The sequence below is a fragment of the Dipodomys spectabilis genome, unplaced genomic scaffold (assembly GCF_019054845.1).
Source record: "Dipodomys spectabilis isolate Male_0828 unplaced genomic scaffold, ASM1905484v1 ptg000043l, whole genome shotgun sequence".
NCBI classification, from domain to species: domain Eukaryota; kingdom Metazoa; phylum Chordata; class Mammalia; order Rodentia; family Heteromyidae; genus Dipodomys; species Dipodomys spectabilis.
Window position 1 is genome coordinate 31240580 of NW_024870720.1, and position 8313 is coordinate 31248892.

An 8313-nucleotide genomic window follows, 5' to 3' on the forward strand; every position below is an offset into this window, starting at 1 on the left:
TATGGACGTCAAAATTTTACTCCTCCCTCTGAGGCACTTTCCAGCACTAAGTCTCTGGGATGTGCCCCCCTTCCCGCCACAGTGCCAGAAATGTGGCCCAGTGTGGTAAAGCTGTTTCTGGAGTGCAGGCTGGGATAGATGAGTTGGGAGCATCTGAATGGATAGTGGGAAACCCACAAGGCATTCTTTTTTAATAACAATGCCCAAAGGGTAGAAACAGGGTGATACAAAGTTGTACAACTAGAACACTAATTCTAGATCTCTTAGTTCACCCACCCTTTCCTGTATCTAGTTAATAGTTATTTTATGTGTAACCTGTTTGCATAGAACACAGCTTCTGCCCTCTTGGAATGCAAACTTCTTTCTGGCACTAGCCTGGTTTGTGTCACCAGCGATGAACTCTGTCAACCTCTCTCTAAGAATAGGTCTTGATCTTTCCTGGTCTATGTTGCTATAAACATATGTCATTCCATTAGTACTAGTGAATGTGCACCTTGATTTGTTGAAGGGTAAATACTTAGAAATGTGGTTTTTATAGCTGTCCATGTGTCCATGCTCATGTATAAATACGTGTATGAGAAGCTACAAATGAAGGCCCCCAAACAAGTCAATATTTCAAGGGTGAGCACCTGCTTTGGCAGGTGTTTAGTTCATTCCTTCACTGTCATTTTCTATTTTGTAGAACCCAGTGGCTTCTGTGGCTATAGCTAGTTTTGACAGACTGTATACTGTGTGCTTGCCTCAAGATTTGTTTCTCTGTAACTTTCCAAAGAGTTGGATACTGTTGATGCAGGCTGTGCTGTACACAGTAGCAAATATACTCCAAACTGATGAGTATTTTGTGATCTGATAGGGTATGGGAGTTACTTATACTGAAGTAGCAAATTCAGTAGTTCATTTCTTATTTTTATTTTTCCTATTGTAGCTGTTCAGGAGAAATTTCCAGAAGTATAATCCTTGAATACTCTGGCCATGCATTTCTCACATTAAGTCATTCTCTGGGAGCATGACTCTACTCAAGTGCATATATCCACCTAACTTCTATTAGTGGTGGCTTAATGGTAAAGTGAAGTGCTTTACCCTCAGCTGAGCTTACTGTTAGGCTCAGTAGTAGAGTGTAGAGCATTCACCTAGATGCTGCTGTGATGGGAATGCTGGACAGAAATGACTTATTGGGGAAGATGGTGAACAACAGCCAAGATTTCCTTCCATGAGGACAATCTACTTCTGCACTTGAGATACATGAGTGGAACAGTTCTTCCTGTTGAAGGATCTGCCTCTCCCATCTAGGCCCAATCTTTTTACTGTCAACAGGTCCAGCATTCCAGCAATAATAAGTGGTCTCTGGAAACTGTTGTTCTGTGTTTTCAGGGATACTGCAGATTCCATGTCTACCACACTATTTGCTCAGTTAATCATGCATGTTGGCTGAAGCCAACAAGCAGAACGAATACAGTTGTCGATGTTTAGGTGCTTATAGTGGGTCTTAGCATGTGATAGGAAAGTGTACATGAACTGGAGATTCATACTCCCCTTCATTGACACTTTGATCTCTTGATTTATCAAGGCTGCTGAATAGGTGACAATTCATTGACAATGGCCAGACATCAATATATCACATCATCTTGGACAACTATCTAGTCCACTGAAATTTATTCCTCCCCAAAGCTAGGAATATCCATTACTTTGCCCTCCATATGGACTCTGAGAGCATATTTTCATGGCTGCCTACATCAGGGAATAACGACAGGAAACTGGAAATATGATCTTCAGGTAGTATTTGACACATCATTTGGTCTCTCTCTCAGAACGGTATTAGGGGTGTTTAGAGAAGATTGTGAGGTCCTGTGGAATGAAGGACTGTAGTTCAAGAACATGTCATATGTCTGTGCCTTCTAATCACCTTAGGGTGTTCCTTTGCTACTGAGGAAATGACATAGCAAAAGTGTTGTCCTCCAATACTAGGAAAAATGGAAAGAAAGCAAATTGGTGCTGGGGCACTGGAGGTATTGGCTAGTGATGCTTAGGTCTGCTGGGAGAACCACAGTTCCATTAAGACTTAGGGCATAAGGAATGAATGGCTTCTGCTAATGAGACAGGTAGTTTTCTTGGATGGTTGGGGACAAGTAGAAATACTAAGGTTAAGATGCCCTTGTAGGAAAAGGTGAAAACCACACTACAGTATGGAGATCTTATACCTGTTCTAGCCTTGTGGGGAGCAGCTGACCAATGGTCATCCAGAACTACAACATCTATGTGAGTGGAAGCATCATGGAGCTTAAGCATGTCTACTTGATTGTTAGAAGGGTCTGCTCATAATGAAAAACAGGCAGTGAGCGGAGAACTGCCTGGGAGCCATTCCTGATGCTACAGAGAACTGAAGCTATCCTGTGGCAGAGCTGTATTTTCTTTTGGTTTCTTTTTTTTTTTTTTTTCAATTTTTTAATTGTGATTAAGTTGTTACATAATTTCCCAAATTTCACAGTATTGTGGGATACTGAAACTTAGTTAAAGTCACAAACACATTCTAACTTTCATAGGACATATTGTGTATCATGGTCTATAACATTTATGAGTTCTATGGGCTTTGACAATACAGTTATTTCTTCCACATTGGGTGATATGTACATTTCTTGTGTTTTGCATAGCATCAGCAGAGATGTATTTTCTAAGCTTAGTATTGAACTGGTACGTTCCAGGGTTGCATAGGAGATGAATGATTTAAAATATTTGAAATGTAGAAGTTTGGGTAGAAATGGGAGTATAGATTTCATTGTGGTTTGGGTCAATAATGTTTTGTTCTAAATTCAGCTTTCTTTTGATACACATGATTCTCAGAGTGGGGAGCTGAATTCATAACCCAACTGAGAGAATTAGGCTACAAAATTTTCATGAAGCTAAGTCTATATTAAAAGGGTACAATTTTTTTGAAGACTCATTTACCTGGTCTATTTGACCAGATAGGTCAAAACAGAACATTGGAGGTACTCTTCTTGGTAGCAGAGACGATTTCAGTCTCTTCAATGTGATGGTGACCAAAATCAAAGGACCTAGCTATTAACTGTTTTTCATATGCCTTACAAAATATGGGTGGTCCTGAGTACCATTTTCTTCCTGACTGGCTGTGTTGGAGGCAGAATCAAAATGAGTGGCTGGGGTAGACATGGGGGGCCTGAGATCAGTGTATTGGCTAGCAGGTGGCAACTCTCAGTCAGAGGGCAAAGCCGAATCACTTGGCTGCATTGTGCCTAAATGGGGAAGCTTTTGAGAGCAATTCCTGGTTTGAAAGGATGACTAGAATGGTCTAGAGGAACTTGTAGGGTGTATACCTCTGGATGGAGGCTTTGTTCAGGGGAAGAAAATGAGTTAGGAAAAATGGGTCCCAAAGCAGTATTTGGGGTGTTGGGAATCAAACTAAGGGGACAAGCCTAGCCATTCTAATTTTCCTACCACTGGGCCACATCCACCAACTTGATAGAGAAAGGTTGTGAGCTCTGTGTTCTATTGATCTTGATAGGTTATGATTGCTAGGATAGTTGTACTTCAAAGCTGTTCTTCCAGCCATTGTTTGATTCTGTGGTACTCTATAAAGCCAGTATGGCTCAATATATTCCTCCGTTTTGTAGAAGAAATGTACTTGTTCATGATCAAGGTAATTAGTATCAAACTTGCCAGTAGAGTGTCTTTCTGTCCTTAGTAATCTATTGGTATAATATGTCAAGATGACATCTCGACATATTATATGGATGCTTCTTTGTATCTTGTGGATGGCTTCTGTTTGCCTTGCTAACAAAATTTCTAATCAGGCAAGGTCAGAAATTGTAAAAGCGGGTGTACTCTAGCACCAAACAATGTTGGATGATAATGACAGGATCCATGTTATATAACCCCTTTGCTACATGATAGTGCACTATAGCTCTGGAACAAAAGAATTTATATAGTTTCCAACTTAAATATATACTTCAAATATAGAGTGCAGGCTGAGATAGACTAGATGGTAGCATCTGAATTGACAGTGGGAATCCCACAAGGCATTCTTTTTAATAACAATGCTCAAAGGGTGGAAACAGCGTATCAAGAAGTTGCACAACTAGAACACAATTCCAGATTTCTGTAGCTTACCTGCCCTTACCTATATCCACTTAATGCCTATTTTGTGGGTAACCTGCTTGCATACAACACAGTTTCTGCTCCATTGGAATGCAAGCTTCTTTCTGGCACTAGCCTGGTTTGGGTCACCAGCAATGAACTCTGTCAACCTCTCTCTTGGTCTTGATCTTTGCTGGTCTACGCTGCTATAAGCATGTCATTCCATTAGTACTAGTGAACATGTACCTAGATTTGGTAAAGGGTAAGTAATTAGAAATGTAAATTTTTATAGCTGTCCATGTGCCCATGCACATGTATAAATACATGTATGAGAAACTACAAATGAAGGCCCCCAAACAAGTCAATATTTCAAGGATGAGCACCGCTTTGGCAGGTGTTTAGTTCATTCCTTTCCTGTCATTTTCTATTCTGTAGAATCCAGTGGCTTGCCTCAGGATTTGTTTCTCTGTAACTTTCCAAAGAGTTGGATACTGTTGATGCAGGCTGGGCTGTACACAGTAGCAAATACACCCTGTATATAACCCTCCAGACTGATGAGTATTTTGTGATCTGATAGGGTATGGGAGTTACTTATACTGAGGTAGTACATTCAGTAGTTCATCTCTTACATTTTAATTTTTTCTCTTGTAGATGTTCATGAGCATTCACCTAGATGCTGTTGTGATGGGAATGCTGGACAGGGATGACTTATTGGGGAAGATGGTGAACAACAGCCAAGATTTCCTTCCATGAGGACAAACCACTTCTGCACTTGAGATACATGAGTGAAACAGTTCTTCCTGTTGAAGGATCTGCCTCTCCCATCTAGGCCCAATCTTTTTACATACCTATAGATGGAATATGAAGGATTGAGTCCTGCCTTATTCCCCAGGTCAAGCAAAGCCCCAAGTGTGTGTTCATGTCCTTGTCCACAGGCAGGTCATTCAGACCTTGATCCCCAGGAGACAATAACCCACACAACCAGCATAACACTGTGGGCCTGGCCAAGGATATTGCCCTTGGCCTCCAAGAGACTATAGACCATGTTTTATTCTTTGCTTCCTTGTTAAGATCAATATATAAGCCTACTCCCAAATCCAGTCTCTTGTACAACCTCCAATTCCACAGCAAGTTCTGTGCCCCTTGCTGTTCCTCAATAAACAGTCTTCCCTTGTTGACAATCGAGTCCAGCCTATTCTGTCTCCATTTCCCTCTATTTTCCCAACACCTGTGGCTGGCCATCTGGGTAACATACCTGTTTGGGATTGTGGTAGATTCCCTGGGGGCAGATATTTGGAGAAAAAAGTAGAGCTCAGGCTAGAAAAGCACAGAGAGGTTAGATCCACTAATGTTTTGATTTTCTTTGCTCTTGAGATGTTTAGAGGACTTGAATTGTGCTCTTTTTAGGTTCTCAGCTATGCATCTCCTATTTAGGGCTGTCCTATACAGTCCTAAGGATGAAAGAGCTCCCCACCCAAGCCTGGAATATTTCTCTTTGAAAACACTGGCACCAAACCTGAGGGGATACACAAAAATGGGTATGGAAATGTGGCTGTTGGCATGGTCTTCCATAGTTCATTAGCCATTTTGTTGCTAGAGCAAGGAGAGGTCAAGGTATAGGCAGCAGGAGAATTTTTCTGGTGTCCCTAGAACTGCTACCTCTGCCAGGTAGCACTTGATTATTGGAATGCAGACCTTCATCACTAGCAGACTTCAACTTTGGGATATATTCCAACAACAAATGATCTTTCAAAGTAATCATTTCTCCAGGTCCAATTGATATCTCAAGATTGTGAAATGAGAATTCCTACAGATTACAAATAATCTCTGAAAATCTACTGAGTGTTCAGGCATCATCAAGTGTTGGCACTGTTAAAACCAGTAATCCCAGACTTTGACTAAATGTCATTATTCCAGAGAATGAGTGCCATGTTTTTGGTTGCATTGTAGCCTGGGAACATGATCAGGTCTGTTCCCCAGAGAACAGTGAATGAGTCCTTTGGACTTCCAGAAATGGGCAATTGAGGTTGCTGTGAATGGAGATGAATGAATTGGAAGTTATTGCCTACAAAGTTGAGTTATCTTGGGATGAACCATTGTGAAGTGAGAGAAGTTCAGTATGGGCAGACACAGCTATGCTGCACTCTCAACAGGAACCCTGGCTAGGAGGCTATTGGGCATTCTAATGCTCAGATGCCCTCTCAAGATACTGTTCTGATAACGATGAGACATATGCCATTTGTATAATTGCATGCTGGTAAGTCAATTTCAGCCATCTAGGAACTGGCATATCCTTGGGTGAAATTCTGTAGCTGAGTTAAGGTCTAGTAGATAGAGCTGGGACTGAGGCATTCCCCACAGCTGGGAGAACAGTTTGTTAATTCCTGTTGACATGTTCCATGAGCTTCATTGTCAGTGTTCCTTTGTGCTTCCTAGGGAAGAGAACCTGAACGGATTATCTTGTACACTGGCACATTCTGTTGCCTCCAGTGGAGAGAGATGTTATTGGCTGCTCTTCCAAAGTTTTGGAATTTCTCTGTATCATTATTCTACAAGCTGCAAAGATTTAGCAAGAGAGAATTGGCCAGGACAGACTGTGTAACACCAGCTGTTTTAGCTGGGATCATCACAAGGGCTAGGGAGAAAATACATAGGTAGAACATTGTTCCTTCCTATGATCATTTATCCTACTTTCTTGAGCCTGAGTCCTGGTGGGAACCCTAGTCTTTAATAACCAAGATGTCAATATTTGGTTGTTGTGAATCTTGTTTACTGGATTCAAATGGATGCTAGCATCAGAGGAAAATTCTGGTTATACATGGTAACAATACCTTCTCCAATTCTGTGGTATTTTTGGATCATAGTTTTCTGTCCTTTGCCAACGAGTTTTTCATTGTCTTCTAAATTATGATTGCTATGGACACTGCTTGTAAGTGATCTGGTTTTTTAAATGTGAACAAGACCAAAGAGCATTTAAATCCAATGGGGATATATGTGGATTTTTTTATTTTAAGCTGTTTTAAAAAATTGGGATACTGTGTTATTTACTGAAGTGTTTTTTTGATTCTTACAAACCATGGTGAGGATTGGCAGAGGAAAGAAGTTGGATATAGTGTGTGAAAACAAAAATAAATGTCATGGTAGAGAAATAAAAATTATTTTTGTCCTCTCCAACCACATTAGTCTCAACTCAGGAATGGAAAACTCATTAGGAATGTGAAGGATTAGTGAGAGTAGTCTGACATGTAAAATACAGTTTTAAATTTTTTTATGGTTATTACCATGGTGATGTACAGAGGGGTTGCAGTTACATAAGTCAGGTAAAAAGTCTATTTCATTTTGGACAATGCCATTGCTTCACTTGGTCTCTCCTGTGTAAAATAAAATTTTAAAAAGTGAATTTGAGCACATCATTTATTTCCTATGAGCTCATAGAACTGAGTGTTCTGATTCTGTCTGGGAATGGACCTAAGAAGAAGACCAACTTTGGTAAGGAAAGTCATGAGTTCTTTTTACATGCAACCCATATGGTCTCTTAAAAAATCATGATCCTGCATGGGATATGGAAGTTCTATGTGAAGGCAGTTAGTGTCAGGAGCAGGTTAAAGTGTCAGACTGAACCATGATGGATGGGATGGAATGTGTTTCTACCTGTAAGGGAGATGTTTGTTCTTTCAAGTGAACAACAAAGTATACTGAGTCCAACTGTATACCCTTCCCACTGGAGGTACAGGAGCAAAGGACAGAGGAAGAACCTGTCAGCTGGAACCTGTAGGTTCCAGCTCTTCTGAGTGAGCTACAGCTGCTTGTCATTTTAACTACCCAGGACCTTGGCTGTGGGACTACAGTTTGAGGGCAGGGCATGAAATGCAATTGTTGACAAGTTTGCCAGTGTGACCCCCTGTCTCAAGCCATTGTCAGCCTCATTCCCATAATCTGAATGATTCTTCTTCACATTAGTATCATTTTGTGTGCCAGGGTTGTATGGATTATATTTGATGGAAGGTAGAGATTTGGACAGATTGAAATATACTTGGAGCTATGTCAGAGGCAAGTGTTTAAATAGGAAACTTTGGAGGAAGGGTGAGGGCCTTCTTGGGTCCTAGGGCCTTGTGTTCTTTTGGGGAGTCACACGAGTGCTTGGGTTAGGGTTATTCTAATAGAAACACATGCCAAAGCAGAATTGGATACATAAGAACATGGAGTAAGTGTCTAGGAAGTGAT